Consider the following 11,850-nt stretch of genomic DNA (forward strand, 5'->3'; position numbering starts at 1 on the left):
AAAAAGGTGAAGGTTCATCTCCCCTCACCGATTCGATCAGTGAGAGGAGATGAAACTTTTTACAGGAGGCCTCCGTATTTGTACCCCGACGCGATCCTCCTCCGTGAACTTACCCGGATTCTGCACATGCGACCGCCTGCAAAATACCGAACACATGCGCAGGAGTCGGGGAGCCCAGGAAACTTAAAATCTCCTTGCTCTCAGCGACCAGCGGTCACCGAGAGCCTGGAGCAGTGACGGGTGGCCTCGTTGAGCGGTCCCCGGTCATGTAATAAAAAAGTAGCGATCTACCTTTGGCCGGGCCGGTCTCACATGACCGGATAGGAATTACGGATTCCTCATGCGCCTGATCCGCGGTATTATGCAGATCAATCGCATTGGATTACACAATTCCGCTCACATTAGTAAGTTGGAATTGTGTAATTCACTCGCAAAAAAGAGAACGCAGCAGGTTCTATTTTACTGCGGCTGTCCGCAGCACAGAGCCTATTGTGCTCCATGGTCATGGAAATACCCGCTGCCCATACGCAACTACATTGTATACGGGCTGCGGGTACCCGTGTCATCGCACGCGCCCGTCGCCAAAATGGCAGATGCATGCACAAAAGCCGTGGATTGCCAGGGGAATAAAAAAATTTCCCCGCTCCTGGCTACAAAACTTAGCCGAGAGCCCAGAGATTTCACGGAGAGCCGCAGTGAGCAGTTCCTGATCACGTGTTCGCCGTTATCCAATGGATAATGGCAACCACGTCAAAGTTAAAAAAAAAAGGTGAAGCTTCATCTCCCCTCACCGATGCGATCGGTGAGAGGAAATGAAACTTTTTACCGGAGGCCTCCGTATTTAAACCCCGACGTGAGCTTCCTCCGTGAACTTTCCTGGATTCTGCACATGCGACCACCATGAAAACACTGGACACATGCGCAGGAGTCGGGGTGCCCAGGAAATTTAAAATCTCCTTACTCCCAGTGATCAATGGTCGCCGAGAGACTGGAGCAGTGACCTTGTTGAGCGGTCGCCGGTCACGTGATAAAAATGTAGCAATCTACCTTAGGCCGGTCTCACATGACCGGATAGGAATTACGGATTCCGCATGCTTCTGATCTGCGGTAATACACAGATCAATCGCATTGGATTACACAATTCCGCTCACATTAGTGGGTCGAAATTACGTTAATCCACTCGCAGAAAAGAGAACGCAACAGGTTCTATTTTACTGCGGATATCCGCAACATAGAGCCCATTGTGCTCCATGGTCGCGGATATACCCGCTGCCCATACGCAACTACATTATGTACGGACTGCGGGTACCCGTGTCATCGCTAAGCGCCGGTGCGGAAAAAACAAACAAAAAAATATGTAATGCGAATGACCGTCTGTGTGAGTAGGCAGTTATGCGCAGTACATTACGCGGCCGTACGCAGGGCTCACACCCAGGCTCACAGCTGGGATTCGCTGCAGGCCTCCGCAAGCGGATTCCACATACGGCCGCGTGAGCCCGGCGTTATTCAGACCGCTACCTGTAATACGTAATTTACAAGAAGCCCCGGGAACACTCGCCTTTGAGGGTATATGTATATATTGCCATATGTTTTTTATGCTTTATACCTATATGCAAGTTCTATTCAATTCCAAATGAGAAAAAACTTATATGTCGCCTTACATCAGATATTCCAAAGGCCTTGCAAGGCGAAGACAAAATGTATGTTGAACAAAATGTATCTTAAAACTCAGCAAAGGAAGAACCAGACACAAGGACGCGTACTTGGCTCTTTTTCCAGAGGCGCCGTAGCAAGATAACGACTGTTTTCACTGTCTCAGGCCGGAAATCCGGACTTCCCATATATGGTTATGAGCCCATCACCCAATTCCTGGTGATGAGACAAAGGGTATAAGATCTCATGTAATCTGTAATAAAGGGCGAAGCGCAGTCATGTCCCGTGTGAGGAATTATACCAGACCTCTGTGTGTGGTGTCTCTTCTTACCGCCGGCAGCGGGGCAAGTGGGGTGGGCCTGATTGGTGCTGTACTTAGAATTTTACCCCGACACGCCTTCCTGCAGTTCTAGGAGCAGCTTGTTGAGCGCCCTCTGTGTGAGACCGCCACACCTTATCAGGCTTATGGAGACTCACAGAGCGCCACTTTTTACACCCCATACCAGCTACTGAGGTCAAGAAATACCCCCAAAAAGCATGAGAGGAGGGGGGATACCGGTTTTATTGCCCCATGGGCTCATTCCAACCAGCCTCCGTAATTACCCCTGTCTTCAGAAATACCACACAGTTCACATTATTACTTTTATCTAAGATTTGCGAACGCCAAAAAGGACGCGGAGTGTGTGGGCGGGGGGGGGGGATTTTTAGGGAGTCAATTTTTATTCCATACAAATAAGCAATGGGGCCTGGGATTTATTCAGTTGGGCCCTGAAATCCAACGGGTGTTCCCTCCTTTATAGGCCTTGCCATGGGTCCTGTAAGTAAATTAGGGCCACAATGGGTATGTTTCTAAACTCGGGAAAAACGGTGGTATCCATTTGGGGTGAACGTCTTCATTCCTGTGTACGCTGTACCAAAAAACAGTTTTTAAATTGAAAAAATTGCCAAAAAAATTGAAAATCGTAACTTTTTCCTTCTGCTTTGCTTAGATTCATTCAAATACTGTGGGGTCAAAATACGCAGTACACCCCTAGATGAATCTGTTAAGGGGTCTTGTTTTCAAAATGGTGTCATTTGTGGGGGTTCTTTATAGTTTTGGCCGCTCAATGGCTCAATAAGTGGGCAACGGGGCCTGGAATTTATTCACTTGTACCCTGAAATCCGACGGGTATTCCTTTCATTGTAGGCCTAGCCATGTGTCCTGTAAGTCTATTAGGGCCACAATGGGTATGTTTCTGAACACGGGGCAAACAGGGGTATCCGTTTTGGGGTGAAAGTCTTCATTTATATGTGTGCTGTACAAAAAAACCCATTTTTAAATTGACGCAAAAGCCCAAAAAATGAAAATCGTAATTTTTTCTTACTGCTTGTCTTAGATCTATTCAAAAATTGTAGGGTTAAAATACACAGTACACCCCTAGATATATTCGTTAAGGGGTCTAGTTTTCAAAATGGCGTAATTTGTGGGGGTTCTCTATGGTTTTGGGCGCTCAAGAACTCTACAAGTGGGCAATAGGGCCTAAAAGGACTTCAAGCAAAATCTACGTTCTGAAAGCCACCAATTACTCCTTTCATTTTGCGCCCCGTTGTGCATGCGAACATAAGATTAGGGCCACAATGGGTATATTTCTGAAAACAGCACAAATAGGGGTATCCATTTTGGGGTGCAAGTCTTCATTCATATATGTGCTGTACAAAAAAAGCTGTTTTTAAAATGACAGAATTGCCAAAAAACCGAAAATCCTAATTCTTTCCTTTTGCTTAGCTTGAATTTATTCAAAAACTGTGGGGTCAAAATACGCAGTACACCCCTAGATAAATTCGTTAAGGAGTCTAGTTTTCAAAATGGGGTCATTTGTGGGGGTTCTCTATGGTTTTGGGCGCTCAAGAACTCTACAAGTGTGCAATGGGGCCTAAAAGGACTTCAAGCAAAATCTATGTTCTGAAAGCCACCGACTACTCCTTTCATTTTGGGCCCTGTTGTGCATCCAGACATAAGATTAGGGCCACAATGGGTATGTCTCTGAACAAGGGACAAACAGGGGTATCCATTTTTGGGTGCAAGTCTTCATTCATGTGTGTGCTGTACAAAAAAAGCTGTTTTTAAAATGACAGAATTGCCAAAAAAATGAAAATCCTAATTTTTTTCCTTTTGCTTGGCTTAAATCTATTCAAAAACTGTGGGGTCAAAATATGCAGTACACCCCTAGATAAATTCCTTAAGGGGTCTAGTTTTAAAAATGGGGTCATATGTGGGGGTTCTCTATGGTTTTGGGCGCTCAAGAACTCTACATGTGTGCTATGGGGTCTAAAAGGACTTCAAGCTAAATTTCTGTTCTGAAAGACACTGACTACTCCTTTCGTTTTGGGCCCCGTTGTGGACTCAGATATAATATTAGGGCCACAATGGGTATATTTCTGAACACGGGAGAAGCAGGGGTATCCATTTTGGGGTGTAAATCCTCATTTTCATGTAAACTATAGGAAAAAAATATGTCTTTAAAATGATAGATTTGCAAAAATATGAAATTTTACTTTTTCTCCTCTAAATTGAATTAATTCTTGAAAAAAAACTGTGGGGTCAAAATATTCATGACACCCCTCAGTGAATACACTAAGGGGTTTAGTTTTTAAAATGGAGTCATTTGTGGGGGTATCTATTATTCTGACACTCATGAGCCTTTTCAATCTTTGCTTGGTGTAGGAAAACAAAGTGTTCCTCAAAATGCTAAAAAGTAATGTTAAATTTGTACGTCTCCTAAATGGTTAAAAAAAAAGGAAAATTTTTCCAATGTGCGCCCAAAATAAAGTAAACGGGTGGAAATATAAATCTTAGCAAAAATTTCTATATTATGTTTGCACATATTTAAGATATTGCAGTTGGAAATGTGAAAAAATGACGATTTTTTCGAAATTTTGCCAATTTTGGCGCTTTTAATAAATAAACACAAATTCTATCGGTCTATTTTTTCTGCCTAAATGAAGTACAACATGTGGCGAAAAAACAATGTCAGAATCGCTTGGATATGCAAAACCTTTCTGGTGTTTTTCCATGTTAAAGTGACACGTCAGATTTGCAAAATTTGGCCTGGTCATTAAGGCGCAAACAGGCTTGGTCACTAAGGGGTTAAAATCCAACATTCCTTATATCTGGAATTCCAAAAAAAAGTTATCCACAACAGTTGCATCCCTAAAAAAATATAAAGCACCTGGCCCAGATGGGTACTCTGCAGAGTATTACCAAAATTTTGGGGATATTTTAGCCCATTCGCAGCAAACACCTTCAACACCGCCATGCAAAGAGGAAAATTCCCGGAAGAAATGCTTCAAGCAACGATAGTAGTTCTACCCAAACCTGGCAAAGATCCAAATGATCCAGCCAATTTTCGGCCAATATCGTTGCTTAACACAGACGTAAAAATTTATGCAAAGACCCTCGCCAACAGATTGTTAAACCTACTCCCAAATTTAATTCACTCCGATCAGCTGGGCTTTGTCAAGGGTAGACAGGCGTCAGATGGTACGAGGAGAATAGTAAATCTACTCCATAAAATTGACTCTTCAAAAACACCAGCGATTCTAGTAGCCTTAGATGCCGAAAAGGCTTTTGATAGAGTCCACTGGGGTTTTGCCTTTGAAACCTTGAAAAAATATGGCATGGGTGAGGACATAATCAGGGCCATACAGGCCCTATATTCGTCCCCCACAGCTAGGGTATTGGTAGATGGAACACTATCAGACCCCTTGCACATAACCAATGGAACAAGACAAGGGTGCCTTCTCTCGCCTATTTAATATGTTCTTACAATCGAACCATTAGCAGAAAAAATTCGCCTATTCCCCGAAATAAACGGGATCCCAGCAAACTCAAGACAACATAAAATTGGATTATTCGCAGATGACATAATATTAACCTTGTGCCGCCCCCTAGAATCCCTAAGAGCCGCACACAAAATTTTAGAAAGCTTTGCTGAGGCATCCTTATATAAATTAAATATAGACAAGTCACTCATCCTAGGCATACACATACCCAAAAATCTGAAAACAGCTATCCAATCTGAATTTTCAGTCAAATGGAAAGAAAAATCTATACCTTATTTAGGGGTGGAATTATCAGCTTCTCCCAAAAATTTGGAAAACGTGAACATTCCCACATTGCTCAACACTACGCAAAGAGAAATAGACCATTTGACCAAACTAAATTTGACGTGGTACGGAAGAATCATGTCATACAAGATGAAAATCTTACCTAAAATGATGTACTATTTCAGAGTCCTCCCGATCCCCTTTTCAAATACCTCTCTATCCAACCTACAGAATCAATTAAACAAATATATATTGGGGGGGGGCGGGGGTGAGACCTCGTATAGCTCTATCAATCTTAGCATTGCACCGGAAAAATGGCGGGGCAGACATGCAAACTTAAAAATATATCACCGAGCTGTAGTGTTAAACCAAATCAAAGAATGGATGAACAAAGACATGTCCATGGGGTGGACAGGAATAGAAAAGAGCCTCATGGCCGAAGCCTCAAGCCAAGCCTTTCTATTTGCCGTGTCTTTGTCCGGGGTATATAACTTACCGGACCTACCACTGCAACTACCGGAAATATCTCCTCCCATGATGGCGTCAATGGAGGCATGGAAAGAACTCACACAAAAATTGATTCCAAAAGACAGTAAAAAAAAGCCTCCCCTGCCTATCGAAACCTTAAGCTTTTTCTTCCCAGACCTTGCGATAAAAGAATGGTCGAAGAGGGGTATAAAGAAAATAGATGATCTACTGACCGTAGAAGGCCTAAAAACATTCCCAGAACTTAGCTCCAAATACCACTTACCACAAAAAGAACACTTCACTTACTGTAGAATAAACTCATTTCTACAAAAACCTCTTTACATAATCTTCAAATCCCCACTACAATTATCAACAAAATCCCCTCTGGGAAAACAGGAGATAAATCAGATAGAAGAAGGTTCTATGATATACTGTCAGACAACATTTCTCCAAAGAAGAAATTCCATATACTAAATTGGGAAAGAGAACTAGGGGAAACAATATCCACAGACTCGTGGGAAAAGGCATATAAAACCTCCTTAAAATCCACTAGAGGAATGGGGATTTTAGAAACCCAAACGAAACTCCATCTAAGATGGTATCTCTCTCCTTCGCTATTGACAAATAGATTCCAAATAGGAACGGGCCTATGTTGGAGAGAATGTGGACAAAAAGGCTCCCTGTCCCATATTTTCTGGTTTTGCCCTAAACTAAATAAGTTCTGGAGTGAAGTTCTAGGTGAAATGTCAAACACCTTAAAATGCTTCATTCCTAGAGAAGCCAAACTAATCCGCTCTTAATAGGCCTCGAAAAATTCCCTCCAAACATAAGATTTTTATTGGGACACTCATTTATGACAGCAAAAACTATAATTGCTAAACATTGGAGAGAACAACTCCCTCCAACAAAGGAGGAATTCTTGGGCCGGATGGCAGAGCAATGCTTATCTGAGGGATGGTTAGCATGTCGAAACAACTCTACGAAAAAATATGAGGAGACCGGGGGAAAATGGAAATCTCAACACTAAAACAAGCTGTATACGGATTATTCTTTTATGATGCCCGTTTCCTGTTGGTTTTGTTTCGTTGCTCTTCACCTAAATTGATAACATAAGAAACCAATTAGCAAAAATAAAAAGCGATAAACTGTGAGTAATACTTTATACATTAGAGAAAAGTTCCTTGTTGGAGATACTGGGCTGAAATTGTACAGAAGAATATCTAGAAGTTTATATTACTGTCCAGAATGGGATCATCAGACTTCTCTACGTGTTAATGGACTATTGTTTTCTCTAACCAACCTTTCAATAAAAAAAACGAATATGGTAAAAAAAAAAAAATGGGGTCATTTGTGGGGGTTCTCTATCGTTTTGGACGCTCTAGAGCTCTACAAGTGAGCAATGGGGCCTGGAATTTATTCTGTTGTACCCTGAAATCCAACGGGTGCTCCTTCCATTATAGGCCTAGCCATGTGTCCTTTAAGTAGATTAGGGCCACAAGGGGTATGATTCTGAACACGGGGCAAACAGGGGTTTCCATTTTGGGGTGAAAGTCTTCATTCATTTGTGTGCTGTACAAAAAAAACAGTTTTTAAATTGATACAACTGCCAAAAAAATGAAAATTATAATTTTTTCCTACTGCTTTGTTTAAATTTATTCAAAAATTATATGGTAAAAATACACAGTACACCCCTAGATAAATTTGTTAAGGGGTCTAGTTTTCAAAATGGGGTCATTTGTGGGGGTTTTCTGTCGTTTGGCCGCTCAAGGGCTCTACAAGTGGGCAATGGGGCCTAAATCACCTTCATGCTAAATTTCTGTTCTGAAAGCCACCGACTGCTCCTTACATTTTGGGCCCCGTTGTGCATCCAGACATAAGATTAGGGCCACAATGGGTATGTCTCTGAACACGGGACAAACAGGGGGATCCATTTGGGGGTGCAAGTCTTCATTCATGTGTGTGCTGTACAAAAAAAGCTGTTTTTAAAATGACAGAATTGACAAAAAAACGAAAATCAAATTTTTTCCCTTTTGCTTTGCTTGAATTCATTCAAAAACTGTGGGGTCAAAATCGGCAGCACACCCCTAGATAAATCCGGTAAGGGGTCTAGTTTTCAAAATGGGGTCATTTGTGGGGGGTTCTTTTGGGGTTGGCCGCTCAAGAGCTCTACAAAAGTGCTATGGGGCCTAAAACGCCTTCAAGTAAAATTTCTGTTCTGAAAGCCACCGACTGCTCCTTACATTTTGGGCCCCGTTGTGCACCCAGATATAAGATTAGGGCCACAACTAGTATATTTCTGAAGACGGGAGAAACAGGGGGATCCATTTTGGGGGGGTCAATCCTCATTTTCATGGGCACTATGGGAAAAAAATATGTCTTTTAAATGACATATTTGCAAAAATATAAAATTTTATTTTTTCTCCTCTAAATTGAATTAATTTCTGAAAAAAAAATTGTGGGGTCAAAATACACACGACCCCCCTAAGTGGATACATTAAGGGGTGTGGTTTATAAAGTGGGGACATTTGGGGGGTTATCTATCATTGTGACACCTATGAGCCTTTGCAAACTTGGCTTGGTGCAGCAAAACAAAGTGTTCCTCAAAATGCGGAAAAGTAATGTTAAATTTGTACGTCATCTAAATCAGGGGTCCCCAACCACCGGGCCGCGGACCGGGGCCGGACCGGGGCCGGGCCGTTGGGTGTTAAGAGCTGGGCCGCGGCACCGCCGGGAACTTTTGCTCTAAACACAAGGCCCGCGGGCCGAATCCGGCCCGCTGCCTTGTGTTATGTGGCCCGCGGCGTGCCTACGCCGCTGACCACTTAAGCGATTACCAGCGAGGGCGCCGCAGCTCCCCGCTGGTAACCGCGCTGATTCTGCCGCACACTGACGTCAGTGTGCAGCCAGGATCCTCTTCCCCGAGTCCCCTGCTCATTAGTTCCGCAGGAGAGGACTCGGGGAGGAAGCGTTCCGGGTTGCACACTGACGTCGGGGCAAGCAGTGAGAGAGCGACAGCAGGGAGGAGGTAAGTATATGGGTTGGGGGGCTGCCTATTACGGGGGGGGGGGGGGTGCATATTATGGGGTGGGCTGCCTATTACTGGGGGTGGGGGCTACTTATTACAGAGGAAGGGGCTGCCTATTACTGGGGGGGGGGCTGCCTATTACGGCGGAGGGGCCGCCTATTACTGGGGGGTGGGGGCTAGTTATTACAGGGGAAGGGGCTGCCTATTTCGGGGGGCTGCCGGTTAATACTGGGGGGGGGGGGTCTACTTATTACAGGGGAAGGGGCTGCCTATTTCGGGGGGCTGCCGGTTATTACTGGGGGGGGCTACTTATTACAGGGGAAGGGGCTGCCTATTTCGGGGGGCTGCCGGTTATTACTGGGGGGGGGGCTACTTATTACAGGGGAAGGGGCTGCCTATTACTGGGGGGCTGCCTATTACGCGGTGCTGCCTATTACTGAGGGGGGGGCTCGTTATTACTGGGAGGGTGGGGGATACTTACTGGGGAGGCTGCTCATTACTGGGGGGGGCTGCCTATTACTGGGGGGGACCTGCTTATTACAGAGGGTGGACCAGCTTATTACTGGGGGGGAGCTGCTTATTACTGGGGGAGGGGGCTGCTTATTACTGGGGGAGGGGGCTGCTTATTACTGGGGGAGGGGGCTGCTTATTACTGGGAAAGGGGGCTGCTTATTACTGGGGGAGGGGGCTGCTTATTACTGGGAAAGGGGGCTGCTTATTACTGGGGGAGGGGCTGCTAATTATTGAAAGGTGGGGGCTGTCTATTACTGAGGGGTGGGGGCATAATTTATATGCTGCCCTATGTGGGTGCTGCCAGGACATTCTAAATGTCATAATTAAAAAGGAATGCACTAAACTCCAACTCACTTCATAACTCCGCCCCATATAACCAAAGCCCCGCCCATGACCCGCCCAACCCTGCCATGCCTTGTAAAAATGGTCTTGCTTGAAGCCGTTCCCTGGTGCCAAAAAAGGAATGTTACGTGTGAGGGGAGGAGCTACATTCACTTATTAACCCCCAAACAGCCTCATTACAGGAATGTTACATGTGAGGGGAGGAGATCCATTCACTTATTAACCCCCGAACAGCCGCATTACAGGAATGTTACATGTGAGGGGAGGAGATCCATTCACTTATTAACCCCCGAACAGCCGCATTACAGGAATGTTACATGTGAGGGGAGGAGATCCATTCACTTATTAACCCCCGAACAGCCGCATTACAGGAATGTTACATGTGAGGAAAGGAGATCCATTCACTTATTAACCCCCGAACAGCCGCATTACAGGAATGTTACATGTGAGGGGAGGAGATCCATTCACTTATTAACCCCCGAACAGCCGCAGTACAGGAATGTTACAGGTGAGGGGAGGAGATCCATTCACTTATTAACCCCCGAACAGCCGCATTACAGGAATGTTACCTGTGAGGGGAGGAGATCCATTTACTTATTAACCCCCGAGCAGCTGCATTACAGGAATGTAACAGGTGAGGGGAGGAGATCCATTCACTTATTAACCCCCGAACAGCCGCATTGCAGGTTTTGAATTCACGTCTTACGGAAATAAAGTTGGCACAAAACCCGGTGAGTTCCTTATTAACCCCTTAATGACCAAGAGCATTCTGGCAGATAAAGCTGCAGCAAACTGCCTCAAAGTAAATCTGTCCCCGTCGCCCATAGCAACCAATCACAGCGCTATGATTGGTTGCTATGGGCTTCCATAAATCTGCCCCCAGTGCTGGAGACCCCACATACCTCCACCTGCAGCCGGACAGGAGCCGTGGGGTTGTTCTGTGCTTACAGGACCTGTGATGATGTCAGCATCATGTGATCAGTGTGTGGGAGGAGACAAAGGGTCACATGACCAGGTCTCTCCGCTCAGTGGATGCAGGACTCTGCTGTGTGAGGATGTATTCAGAGAGTGGATGGAGTAGAGCCGAGCGTGTGTGAGACGGAGTAGCGGAGCCGAGCGTGTGTGAGACGGAGGAGCGGAGCCGAGCGTGTGTGAGACGGAGGAGCGGAGCCGAGCGTGTGCGAGACGGAGGAGCGGAGCCGAGCGTGTGCGAGACGGAGGAGCGGAGCCGAGCGTGTGCGAGACGGAGGAGCGGAGCCGAGCGTGTGCGAGACGGAGGAGCGGAGCCGAGCGTGTGCGAGACGGAGGAGCGGAGCCGAGCGTGTGCGAGACGGAGGAGCGGAGCCGAGCGTGTGTGAGATGGAGGAGCTGAGCCGAGTTTGTGTATTGTGTGCTTAGTATGGCTGCTGGGAACCATATATTTGTGCACAAAGCAGACGCTGCGCTGATCGGGGATTGGGGGAGTACAATATATATTTTACATCAAACCCTCAGGGGGCGTTATTACCATCCGCACCCAGCAGTTTGCCGAGATCTCACAGTCCTCCCTGTCCCACATCTCCCTCCTCTCATGCCGTAATCTGAACACTACTCCACCTCCCTCAGACGCGCCCTGGATGAAGCGGCACCCCCCGTGCCCCGAGCCGTCCACCGCAGATCATGACTATCTTGGCTCACACACCAAGCGCGCTTCATCTGGCGATGCTCTAGGTGTGCTGAACGACTGTGGCGCAAACCCAAACAGCCCGCAGACTTCACCCACT

The 11,850-nt window shown here is 45.7% G+C and overlaps 1 pseudogene; it reads right to left on the minus strand.

The window, feature by feature from the left end:
* LOC136624340 (oocyte zinc finger protein XlCOF7.1-like) overlaps positions 1-11,024 on the minus strand; it is a 323,662-nt pseudogene extending 312,638 nt beyond the window's left edge.
* Between the last annotated feature and the right edge of the window lie 826 nt (positions 11,025-11,850).

Source organism: Eleutherodactylus coqui, chromosome 4, assembly GCF_035609145.1.
Source record: "Eleutherodactylus coqui strain aEleCoq1 chromosome 4, aEleCoq1.hap1, whole genome shotgun sequence".
Taxonomy (NCBI): Eukaryota; Metazoa; Chordata; class Amphibia; order Anura; family Eleutherodactylidae; genus Eleutherodactylus; species Eleutherodactylus coqui.